The following is a 13,773-nucleotide window of genomic DNA, read 5'->3' as shown; positions in this document are numbered from 1 at the left end:
TTAAAAATCAGCTTGTTGACATCTGCAACTAAGCTGGCTCTGAAGTATAATGAATTTAAGAGTGTGTTGGACAGATTGCAGACAGTTAAGTACTAGAATCTCTTTCAGCATTAAAAACTGAAGTAGATACTGGAGTAGTTTCTTGCGAAAGGCAACAAGCACAAGTCAAAGAAACGTTTGGTAATATTTCTTTCTGGTGTAATCATGGAGACAACAGATACATCATAAGTCGAATCGTCTGTCACTAGTGGAACTCAAATCTGAACTTTCAAGTGAGGAAGAAATCTGTATTCTGAAAAGGAAAGAAGAGGTTGGCATGGATCAGATTTGATAAAGAATTGTGACCGACTTTTAACTAAAGCGGCGAATGACAAGGAAAAAACTGACGCAGTAATTCATGCTTTCGCACGTAAGGCGAAAACAGGGGAATTAAAGTTACACTTACTAGACACGACATTTTCGTAAAGCAAGGCCTAGTTTTTGTAATAATTTTGGAATATTCTGAAAAAGGATACTTTCTGTCAGAAAGTCACGGAAGGAGATCCATGAAGGACTACTGTGAAAAGTGGGTTAGGAAACTGGAATATCTAAAAGGAAGACCATCAGAGTTGAAAATAGCGTGGGATTTACGGAAAAAAGCCAGTCAATTTGAAAAGTTGCATCCACAGTAACCATAAAAAAGTTAGACGAATTTTCAGAAAGTGTCGAGAACTAGGGTCATTGGCATGAAACTCGGTGCCACAGATATGTCAGGAACTCTAATGCGCCTGAAAGGGGTGACGAGAATGGACACCAAATTAAAGTGATGAGAATACGAGGTAGAGACAATTTTGCAAACCGTGGCAGTGGGGGCTACAGTAATCACAGAGAGCAGAGTGATGGGGTAGACTAGGCCCCAAGAAGGTCGAATGTTCGTCGGGTGTGGAAAAAAAGATATTGACTTATAATTAACAAAAAGCACCAATGACAACAAAAATTACTGACGAACGGACAACTCAGAAAATGCCGATAAATATGTCAAGGAACTGAGGCAGATGTATGACAAATTAGAAATACAAGGAAGGCAGTGTCCTGAGAAAGACTTTACCAAAATTAAAGGGAAACAGGGTTGAGAAAAATATAGGACATGGCACATAGGTGCATGCAGGAGCCGAAATTATTCCCATCGTATTGTTTGAACGTGGACTCTATTCAGCTGAAGCAGTAACTTTTGAATATAGTCAATATGGTCCAAACATGATGTTATGGAGGATCACTCCGATTTCGATGTTTATGAAGCAGTTAATAAAGAGTGAATGTTTTTTTAAATTATTAGAAACCAACTGGGTGTGGTAGTACTGCCAGTAACAGGGTATAAAGTAGTAGGAGCAACTGGAAAGGTGAAAAAACTTAATAAGAAAGAAATTTTGATTGACTTCAGAATACAGTTATTTAGTCAACGGGCTTTATTTATACCTGAGATGAATGCAGATTGGTAACAGAGCTTCAGTTGTACGTGAAATGAGTCCAGCGATCATATTGCTGACAGACTGGTTGATAAAGCAAAGAGTCGTTATTGATTGTAATCAAAAAGTAATTTTTTTGTGGAATAAATGGTAAACTGTTGGAAACAGACTTCAAAGCAGTCAGTGAAAGTGTAAAGTGTTAGGTTGATCCCTTAAAGGTTACTAGGACACATGAAAATAATGGCTTAGGAAGTCAGTATTACATCACGTGTACTACATCATATTCGAACTGTTAATGAACGAGATTAAGAACATGGTTTAAAAAATTGTAAATCAAATTAATGATTTATCATTTTAAAAAAGTGGAATTATATGAGGCAGTGAAAGAAAATGAGAAAATGTTCTTGGATTATCATGAAGGGTCAAAGGATATGAATATAATTAGATGTAATTGAACATGAATCATTCTTCATGCCACTATATTCATTTCTTTTAGCCAAGAAAGTTGAAGCACAAAAGGAAACAGATAGATTGGTTGAGTGGGGAATTATTGAGAAAAACAGTGGTACTTACAACAGCCTACTGTAATTGTAAACAAAAACATGGAGGAGTATGAATGGTTATTCACACTTGTACCCTAAATAAGATAGTGAAGTGGGAAACGGATCACCCTGAAAACTTAGATGGAATGCTTCAAAAATGTTGTTATGTTCGATTGCTGACAAGTCTAGATTTAACTAATGCCTGTTGGTAGGTGCAGTTGCCACCTGAATCGTGGAAGTACAGTGTGTTGTTATTTGCAGGAAGGTGTTACCATAAAATGGTACTCTTTGGGTTAAACGTCTGGGCCAGTGTTCATAAGAGCACCAGACAATATTTTAGGGGCAGAAATAAGTTCACAGATTTCCAGATATGAGAACGATTTATTGATAACCGAACTTTGCAGAAAATTTGGTAATTGTGGAAAAGTGTTTAAGGGTTTAAGAATAGGCTGATGTTAAAACTCAAAAAGTGTTAGTTTGTGAAGAAGGAAGACAGGTTTTTTGGGAATATTATTATGACCAACGGTATTGTGAAACGTTTGACAAAAGTGGAACCTATAAGTAAGTGTCCTGTACGCAAGATATACAAAATGGAAAGTCATTCGAGAAATGTGGCCTTTTGCTGTAAACTGACATGCTTTCATGCTCTGAGTTTCAAGAATGTGTTGAGGAACGACAGCTCGTTTGTGTGGACCCAAGAATGCGGTTTGGCTTTCTAAGGATGGAGAGAGAGCGTATCAGAAAATAATATTTTAAATAATCCAAATTAGAACGAAACCTTTCACGTGGGCACAAATAGTTCTGATTTTGGGATCAAGGTTCTGAGTTTTCAAGAACATGATAATAAATAAACTGATCGATTTTGCCACCTGACATCAGCAGCGGAGACCAGATGACGGAACAAGGAAATCTCTTGTGAGCCATATTAACCTGGAAGGTTAGAAGGTGAGTCCAGCCTCCGGCAACCTCATCAGGATTTACCTCAGATGTTCAAGGCGTTTGGATAATGGCTTTGCTAAAAATCACAAAGCTGTCAAGGTAGCTATACACAAACCTGAATGTAACGTCTCCCAAAAGTGAATTCAAAGGCCTAGACAAAACCGCAGCTCCGGCTGGTAACCTGAAAAACTGTTGTGAGCCATATTAACCTGGAAGGTTAGAAGGTGAGTCCAGCCTCCGGCAACCTCATCAGGATTTACCTCAGATGTTCAAGGCGTTTGGATAATGGCTTGCTAAAAATCACAAAGCTGTCAAGGTAGCTATACACAAACCTGAATGTAACGTCTCCCAAAAGTGAATTCAGAGGCCTAGACAAAACCGCAGCTCCGGCTGGTAACCTGAAAAAACTGTATTAAAAATTGTTTAAATCCCAGTCACCAGAAAAAAATCATGATGACTCTTCTACTACAGGGATCAAACCAGGTAAAACAGCTATGCAACCTGAGCAGAGGTACTGTTTGTAAAATAATCTTATTATTTAAGGCATGTTAATCCTCTAACAGACCATAGCCACTAAAAAGATGGACGAGGTGTACGAGTGGATAGACGGCTGAATTACTCCTTTGAGCAACATATTCTACCCTAGTTGCCATAAAATCTTTATCTTGGGAGGATTCTACCTCCAGGGTGATGCCGTACTGCTGTCTCCTCTGAGGAGATTACCGTCATGCCCAACTTATCCATTGAAATTTAAGGAAATTCTCCCAACTCACAAAGCAAATCTTGAACCTGATGAGCCACTAGATGAGAAACATCAAACCCACTGATTTAGTAGATACCCTACATACATCTATTAATTCAGAACGCCCATACAACCCAAATTTTTGGAATGGACGGAATTTAAAATGAAATTACCTACCCACGTAATCCAAACCCAATTTGGTTTTTTGAAGAAAACCACAACCCAGCATCAAATCATCACTCAAAGTAAAGTTCATGGGCCAGGTGAAATCACCAGTTTCTACAATTAACACTCAGTGAACCAATCAAAAGTAACATCTAACCGTGAAGAATCCTTAAAGCTTGAGAAATGTCACTCAAGTCAGAAAATTCGCACACCTCCCAGTACGAATCGTAATTTGCTAAAAAAAAAAAAAAAAAAAAAAAAAAAAAAAAAAAAAAAAAAACGCTGTTCCCTGAGTGTAGCAAAGCACAGATTAGCTTTTCGTTAGGAGTGTAACACACAAAGGGAAGCTCGTAATTTGCTAAAGAAACTCTGCTCCCTGAGTGTAGCAAAGCACAGATTAGTTTTTTGTTAGGAGTGTAACACACAAAGGGAAGCTCGTAATTTGCTAAAGAAACTCTGCTCCCTGAGTGTAGCAAAGCACAGATTAGCTTTTTGTTAAGAGTGTAACACACAAAGGGAAGCTCGTTATTGACAGCCGACCTGAGCGTATTATAAGTACAATGTTACACACCCAGAAAGTTGTATCCTTCCTACGTAGGGCGTCAGCTGCTTATCCAAACTTCCCCTGCTCAGCATAATATTATTGCGAAAAATGTCCTGGCAGGCCACAGTGAAAATAACAGTCCATTTTCACATTAAGATTTCCACCTGAAACTTCCTCGCTTAATGTTCTGGCGAATTCAGTATGGCGGTTCCCCTGATCAGCCTGCCTTACACCTTCGGTACCCGTAACAAAATGCACGAACGGTCCTCTGGTTCATCCCCTGCAAAATCTTAGCAGTCACCAGACTCTGGGAGCTGAACATTTCAATTTACAGTCTGCATTCGTATCTCATATACTCAACTATAATCTCCCCTTCGCTTTGAACACGAAAAAAGAATTGTTTCACAAGATCACATCCACTTGTCATGGTGACCGAAAAACACAAAAGTTGACCAGTTGTTGCAAACTACTAACAGACACAACATCCACGCCATGTAGAACGGCTAAAAGTGAGTTCGGCTACGATGACCAATGACTGCCATATTACCACCCACATTTGCATGCCTCATACTGGGAGAGCCATATGAACCTCTACCAATTCAGGATATTCGTCCTTAAACTCGCCGGAATTTCTACCACATTCTGATACACTTAATTTCATATGCAATTGCTTGGCCTTATCCTCTAAATTATTACTAATCGACTTTATGGTGAGGATCACTAATAGCGTAACCAAAAATCCATAATGTGGTGAAACCATCACTCTGTAAACCTGGAGCTGCGAAGGGTTACACCTTTCCAAGGAGGTGATATTTTGCAAGCAACACTTGCTGTGAGCCGGCCGCGGTGGTCTCGCGGTTCTAGGCGCGCAGTCCGGAACCGTGCGACTGCTACGGTCGCAGGTTCGAATCCTGCCTCGGGTATGGATGTGTGTGATGTCCTTAGGTTAGTTAGGTTTAAGTAGTTCTAAGTTCTAGGGGACTGATGACCACAGCAGTTGAGTCCCATAGTGCTCAGAGCCATTTGAACCATTTGAACTTGCTGTGATATTTTGCGTGATGTTCAAAAGACAAGTGGCGCGATCATGGAGGATGGCACTCATCTTACCAACCTGGGCTTCTAACCTGCAACTGATGCACCGCTGTCCCACATAGACGCATACACAGGCCCACAGTGCTCCCTCCTCGGGATGCCCATGTAGCTGCAGCTCGTACTACTCGTGATGCCTCTTAAGACAGATGACCCCAAACACTTCCCTGGCTTCCACAGCAAAACTGAACACACCAGCAAACACAACAAACAAATACAGTCTGACTAGAAAGAAGTTATTATACAACCAAAGATCTCTGAAATTAAAAAAGATTTTTGTAGTGATTGATGTGCAGTTGATTGATAACACCTTAGTCCAGCTCCAAAAGTAACCACTCTCTCCTACCGATTGAAACACTGCCAGCCTGTGGTGATTACTTGGGGAAGGAAGGACTGGCCCAGGCAAACTAAACATCATTTACCAAGACAAAACAATTTATTGTTCACAGGTGTGGCATTAACAACGTAACCAAAAGTTTAATAACACAACAGTAGATACAAAATGATCAAGCTATCAGCCATCAGGGTGATCACTGGTAGCGCCTCTTAGGTCAGGACTCAAACCTGGACGTTGCCCAATAGCATGGACACTAAACTCTAAGTGCTGACAAGATAACGCCAACATGGGATACTTCTAAGGTACCCTAAAGAGCAGGTTTCAACAAATTATATTTTAAAATGAGCAAACAAACATGGGTACACCCGACCAATTAATAATCACCTCAAGTACAGGCTGAATTTATTTAAATTTTGGTAAGATCCAAACAATTCATGCACAAGAAAATTTTCATTAGAAATAATGACATTTTAGCAGTTAAAAAACAACTTAATCACTCGAAAACAATGACATTTAACCAACTTAAGCACAAGATAAATAACAAACAATAATATCAGAACAGTTTAAACCCCATGTAGTGTCCTTAGGAGAAGCCGAGGTCTGTCAACTCTCCCATTTAGAATCTTCTTCTTCAGTAGCTCTACAGCCCTTGGTGAGCCTTGGCTTCTTCAACAATCTTCCTCCACACTTCTCGGTTATTTGCTGCTCTCTTCCACCCCCGGACTCCCATATTGCTGATATCCATTATTACCTCATTGATCCAACTTCTTCTAGGTCTCCCTTTTCGCCTAACTGAATGGATCATACCTTTCATCATTTTCTTTGGAATTTTACCCTCTTCCATTCTCTCCAAGTGTCCTAGCCATCGTATTCGCTGTGATTTCACAAATTTTACTATGTCCCTGCCTTGTATTAACTCTTGTAATTCGGCATTGTAGAGTATTCTCCAGCCTTCTTCCTCCCTTATTGGCCCATAGATTTTGCGTAGTATTTTCCGCTCAATGCTTCTTAGAGCATTTTTATCGTGTTTTGTCAACGTCCATACCTCTGAGCCGTATGTGATAACTGGGCGGACTAGGGAATTATGTATTAGCAATTTAGTTTTTCTTGTAACAAGGCTACTTTTGAAAAGCTGCATATTTGCAAAGTAAGCTCTGTTTCCTGCTTGTATTCTTTCCCTTATAGCCTTTCCAATACTGATATCATTTGTTATTAGGGCTCCCAAGTAGTTAAAAGAGGACACTCCATTCAAGCATTTCCCATTGATGTTTAGATTTTTAGGAGTTTTTCTGGCCTCAGATTGTGACATTACCGCCGGCCGCGGTGGTCTTGTGGTTCTAGGCGCGCAGTCCGGAACCGTGTGACTGCTACGGTCGCAGGTTCGAATCCTGCCTCGGGCATGGATGTGTGTGATGTCCTTAGGTTAGTTAGGTTTAAGTAGTTCTAAGTTCTAGGGGACTGATAACCACAGCAGTTGAGTCCCATAGTGCTCAGAGCCATTTGAACCATTTTTTTGTGACATTACCATATATTTTGTTTTGTTTTCATTTACTATGAGGCCAATTTTTAAGGCTTCTGTTTCCATTGCCCGGTATGTTTCTAGGAGTGTATTGGTATTTCTTCCTACTATAGCAATGTCATCAGCGTATGCACATATCTAGCTAGTTTTCATAAATATGGTGCCTCTTTTGTTGATTTTATTTACTGCACTATGCAGGGCTATGTTGAATAGGACAGTGGAGAGACTATCCCCTTGCTTCACACCTTTATTAAAGTCAAAGCTTTCACTTGTTCTGCTAAGGACCTTTACTTTTGCTCTTGTCTCTGTCAATGTCATTCTGATTAGTCTTATTAATTTAGCACATATACCAACTTCTTTCAGTACTCTGTATAGTTCTTGCCGATTTATGCTGTCAAAGGCTTGTTTGAAATCGATGAATAAGAAATGCAGATCTATATCATATTCATAGAACTTTTCCATCATTTGCCTTATCACAAATATTTGATCAGTTGTTCCTCTGCCTGGTCGAAAGCCACACTGATATTCCCCTAGTATGCCTTCTGCACAGTTCCGTATCCTTTCGTTTAATATACTTGTGAAGATCTTATAAGCTGTACTTAGGAGTGTTACACCTCTATAGTTTTCACATGCTGTTCTGTCCCCTTTCTTATAAATGGGGACTATCATTCCAATTTTCCAATTATCTGGCATAGTTTCTGTTTCCCATATATCTGATATTAATGTGTGCAGATCCTTTATTACAGCCTCGCCACCAGTTTTTATTAATTCAGCAATTATGCTGTCTTCCCCAGGGGCTCGATTGTTTTTGACTTTTGCACAGCCTGGGAGATCTCTTGTAGTGTTGGCTTTCTTGCCTCATTGGTTTCATTGTCTACTTCCAGCTCCACTCTTCCCTCCTGTGCAGCTGTCTCTTCATCCTCTAGGCTGGTGCTTAGTGTATCTTTGAAATACTCTGCTCATCTTCCCACTATCTGTTCTTCCTCCCTTATCATTTTCCCATCTTTACTGGAACAGGCCATTGTTTTTGATTGGAATCTATTCTTCATTTAGCCTATGGCATGATAGAACTTTCTTATTTCACTCTGTTCCTTTAGTTCTTCTAGTTCTTGAAATTTCTTCTTATTCCACTCTCTTTTCTTTCTCTTGCACAGTCTGTTAGCTCTTCTCCTTAAATCCCTATGTTGTTCCACATTATTTCTGGTTTCTCTCTATAGCACTGACAAGATAACGCCAACACCGGATACTCCTAAGGTACCCTAAAGAGCAGGTTTCAACAAATTATATTTTAAAATGAGCAAACAAACATGGTTACACCCGACCAATTAATAATCACCTCAAGTACAGGCTGAATTTCTTTAAATTTTGGTAAAATCCAAACAATTCACGCACAAGAAAATTTTCATTAGAAATAATGACATTTTAGCAGTTAAAAAACAACTTAATCCCTCCAAAACAATGGGATTTAACCAACTTAAGCACAAGTTAAATAACAAACAATAATATCAGAACAGTTTAAACCCCATGTAGTGTCCTTAGGAGAAGCCGAGGTCTGTCAACTCTCCCGTTTAGAATAACATACGACAATATGATCTGAGATGAAAAGCACTGCAGAATTTATGCATGGCGCAGCAGGCCACTGACACAGTCTCAATTTCTGTGTAGGTAAAATCTCTGAATGTAGGAATTCCATGCCCATTAACAAAACCAAACATCATCTAGCCGAGATATCTGCCTAGCAGCCTATTGGCAGTCAATGTCACAAATAACTTCTAAAATACGTAATTAATAGAGCACAACCAAAAGTTCAGTTATTAAGTTGTGGAGCATAACACAGACCCTGGGAGGGGAAGCGGAAGAGCGATGCATGAGCCAGAGACCCAATAATAATCTTCAATTGTGCACCAGACAACACAAGAAGTGGGGCACACTGAATTCTATGTGACAGTATACTAGCAGCTACATCACCCAATATAATCCTTGCAGGTGGTGATTTGCCAATGGCAGTTCACTTGCATGGCGGTGGCAGGCGTTTTCCCATGACAGATGCTGCACACGTAATCTTCAGCAGACGCCTGTTTGGGCAGAGGCAGTTGAATTGACACCCCCATGATTCCGATGTGCTGGACACACTTCTGAGCTGGCTCAGGTTGTGTATCCGATGACCAGACAATGATTTCATGCATCAGCTGCTCTGGAAGGCGGCTTAATCACTTCAATCGGTCCCATGTTACGCATCTCGGCAATGTCATCGTATCCAACCAGCCTGCTCGTTCACTGTTGGCAGCAAACGCCAGACCTCAGAGCAGCATGACGACGTGGGATAATCACAGTCATTCACTTTCCCCACTCTGCGCTATCAGTATGTGCTCTCTGCATCGCCAGGCCAGCCACCAAGAGAGATTGCCTGGCAGCAGCACGCCTCCTGGCAATGGAAGAGTGCTGAGATAACGTCTATGGACGCAAAAATCATACTCCAAGCTATCGAATCTCGGGAGACAGCTCAAGTAAATTTAAGAGAAATTACACAACGTCCAATGATTAAGTTTCCTCTTGGAGACAAAGTACTTCTGAAATAGTGCAGACACTTGAAGTGTAAATGTCTTTGTAATGAACGACACTCATAGGTTTGTTGGGCCTGAGACACTGTGACGCAGAAAGTCAAAACGTAAACAACTTGTCAATAACTTCAAGAAGTCCAAAGAGTAATAGTTGTATCGATGTACCGAGAAACTGCAACCTATCTCCCTGTCCATGCTACTGTATGATTAAATCTGTATAAGGCATGGGTATCGCTGACCTTGTTTCACATTAATCATGATTTTACTTTGGTAACGATTTCCGCCTTGGGCGGATTTCTGGTTGTTGTTTTCCTAGTTGAGTCATCAGGTTTGATGCGGCCCTCGCCGCTACGAATTCCTCTCGCTTGCCAACCTTTCCATCTCAGGCTAACACCTGCAACATTCTCAATTGTTTGGTGGATGTGTTGTAATCTCTATGTACCCCTACCGTTTTTACGCTCTTCAGCCCGCTCTAGTATCATGGAAGTTATTATCTGAGCCGGCCGGAGTGGCCGTGCGGTTCTAGGCGCTACAGTCTGGAACCGAGCGACCGCTACGGTCTCAGCTTCGAATCCTGCCTCGGGCATGGATGTGTGTGATGTCCTTAGGTTAGTTAGGTTTAATTAGTTCTAAGTTCTAGGCGACTGAAGACCTCAGTAGTTAAGTCGCATAGTGCTCAGAGCCATTTGAACCATTTATTCTCTGACGTCTTAACTGATGTCCTATCGTCCTATCTCTTCGTCTTGTCTGCGTTTACCAGATATTTCTTTCCTCTTCGATTCTGCGGAGAACTTCCTCATTCCTTAGGTTATCAGTCCACGTAATTATCAGTGTTCTTATTAGCACCACATCTCAAATGTTCCGATTGTGTCCTATTCCGGTTTTCCCACAGTCCACGCTTCACTACCATTGAATTCTGTGCTTCGAATGTACATTTTTAGAAATTTCAAATTGAAGCCTGTGTTCGACTAGTAGGATTCTGTTGGCAAGGAAGACGCTTTCTGCCACCGTTGGTCTGTTTTATATGTCCTTCTTGCTCGGTCCACCATTAGTTATTTTGCTACCTTGATTGCATAATTACTTAACTCGTCCACTTCGTGGTCCCCATCACTGATGTTAAGTTTCTCGCTATCCTCATTTCAGCTAAATTCTCATTACTTTCCTCTTTCTTATGTTTACTGTCATTCTCTATACTCATTAGACTGTTCAGTTCATTTAACAGTCATGTAATTCTTCAGTTTATTTGAGGACAGCAATGTCATGAGCGGAACGTATCACTGATATGATGTTACCTTGAATTTTAAACCTACTGTTAAACTGTTTCTTTATATCCATCGTTGCTTCTTCGATTAATAGATTGAAGAGTAGGGGAAAACGGCTACATCCCTGTCTTAACACCTTATTAAATGCAACCACCTCGTTTTTGTCTCCCACTTCTGTTGTTCCATCTTGGTTCTCCTACATATTATATATTCCCCGTCTTTCCCTATAGCTTAGCCCTATTTTTTCAGAATTTTGAACATCTTGCACCATTTGACGTTATAGAACGCTTTCTCCGGGTCGACAGAGCCTATGAACGTGTGTAATGTTCCTTCCGTCTTTCTTCCATTATCAAGCGCAACGTGAGAGATGCCTCTCTAGTGCCATTATCTTCCCTAAACCCAAATTGATCGTCATCTAATAGATGCTCAATTTTCTTTGCTTTTTTGCACGTTACTCTTGCCAGTTATTTTGGATGCTGATTGTGCGACAATTCTTGCACTTGTCGTTCCTGACAATCTTCGAAATTATGTGGATGATGTTTTTCTGAAGGTTGCATGGGGGCTTAATTAAATAAAAATGCAAATAATTTTGATTTTAGTAGCTGACTGTCCGGTTACGCTGTCTCGTAACCGGTTGGCCCTGACTGGTATTAGTACGCAATCTGTCTGCATGGAATAACAACAAAGAATGAAAGAAAACTTCCGTTAACACAATTAATTAATTAAGTCTCCAGCAACTATAAAACCTATGAAACAACAAAACACAAGTGTAACTGTTCTGTGTGTGGAAGTGTGATTCAACGTACACATCTGGCACGGTTCTTCCTCAAAAAGACAAGATATTTTAAATACAATTTACACTGAATTAATTAAATAAAACTGAAATACTATACTTGTACATAGAAACCAGAATTACGGTCTAATACATGAACACAAGCCAGATGCTTTGTTGACTGAACCTGTGACCAAGAGGCATTATTGTTTAAGATATTTGAAATAAAAATAAAAACATTTATTACCTTCATATATATTGATGAAACATACACTCTGATCATTACAACATCCGCAATCGAACAGCATCGGCTGTCTAGTCCATCAGAACAACTGCATACAACATGCTCACAACTAGTCAAGGCTACATCAGAACTCCTACAGCCCACTTCTCAATAAGCACTCTCCACGATGACTTCTCGACAAGCACTCTCCACTACCACATCTCAACAAGCACTGCCAGTGGAGGCGACTGAATAATACTCTTTGGCGCAATCTCTGGCGCTGTGACTCAGTGTAGCCACCTTTCATATGCCCCTCCTCCACAGGCTAGAATTTGATGGTATTTTTGCCAGCATTGGTGGTGAAAATACCACCAAATTCGTCCAAAAAATACAGACAAAAATTAAAAAGTAATATTAATAAGTAAATGTCACATAACTAAATAAATTTTGGCTTTGCACTGACCCTTCAATAACCTAATATATAAAATACAGTAAGGAATACAAATGCTTGCATACATATGATTTTACATAATAGCTTACACAAGTAGCATGTGGTTAAACAATTCAATCAATAGCGTCAGCAATGACGAATAGGTGCAGGTAAGAGTCTCATAACATCTCATAAACAGTAAACACACAAAAAATCAGTTTATACAAATATTCACAAAAAATCCTTTCCATAGTTCAGTAAACAAGTAGAACTTCTCAGAGTAGTTGACAGTTCCAACAGTAGCACCCAGCAATGATCAACAGGTGCAAATAGAAGTCTCATAACATTTCATCAGCAGTATTTAAACAGCTTCAACAGTGGCACCCAAAAATGTTGAACAGGCGCAGACACCAACAAGTGCCATTATCTCAGTAGAAGCAATTCCATTAGTGACACCCAGCAATGTTGACCAGGTGCAGACACCAACAAGTGACATTATCTCAGTAGAAGCAGTCCATCAGTGGCACCCAGTAATGTTGAACAGGTGCAGACACCAACAAGTGACATCATTTCAGTAGAAGCAGTCCATCAGTGGCACCCAGCAATGTTGAACAGGTGCAGACAGCAACAAGTGACGTTATGTCAGTAGAAGCAGTTCCATCAGTGGCACCCAGTAATGTTGAACAGGTGCAGGTAACAGTCCATAATATTCACTATCACTAATCAGACAGTTCATCAGAGTTCATTAGCAGAAATTAAACATTTCCAAGTGGCACCCATCATGTTGAACAAGTGCAGGTAACAGTCCATAATATTCACTATCACTAATTTTACAGTTCATCAGAGTTTATCAGCAGAAATTAAACATTTCCAAGTGGCACCCAGCAATGTTGAATAGGTGCAAGCACGAACAACAGTTTGAAAGCACACACAATTGCTTTTGCAAAATTATTATCAATGCTCTTACACTAAACATACAAATTATAATAAACACACAAATGATATCAGATAATTGTCATATTAAATATTATAAACACACAAATATCAGTAAACCTATAATATTTTTTGGTGTCAGTGCAAGCCACAACAAACAAGTAAAATGATATTTAGGAGATAGGTCGGTACCAATTATTTGGGATTAGGAAAGGAAAATACACAAAACACACTCACTCATCCTTCATCCACATTAAGTAATACTGTGTA

This window comes from Schistocerca nitens, chromosome 4 (genome assembly GCF_023898315.1).
Source record: "Schistocerca nitens isolate TAMUIC-IGC-003100 chromosome 4, iqSchNite1.1, whole genome shotgun sequence".
In the NCBI taxonomy this organism is placed as follows: domain Eukaryota; kingdom Metazoa; phylum Arthropoda; class Insecta; order Orthoptera; family Acrididae; genus Schistocerca; species Schistocerca nitens.
The sequence above is the reverse complement of the archived record's forward strand: the minus strand, read 5'-3'. Positions refer to the sequence as shown.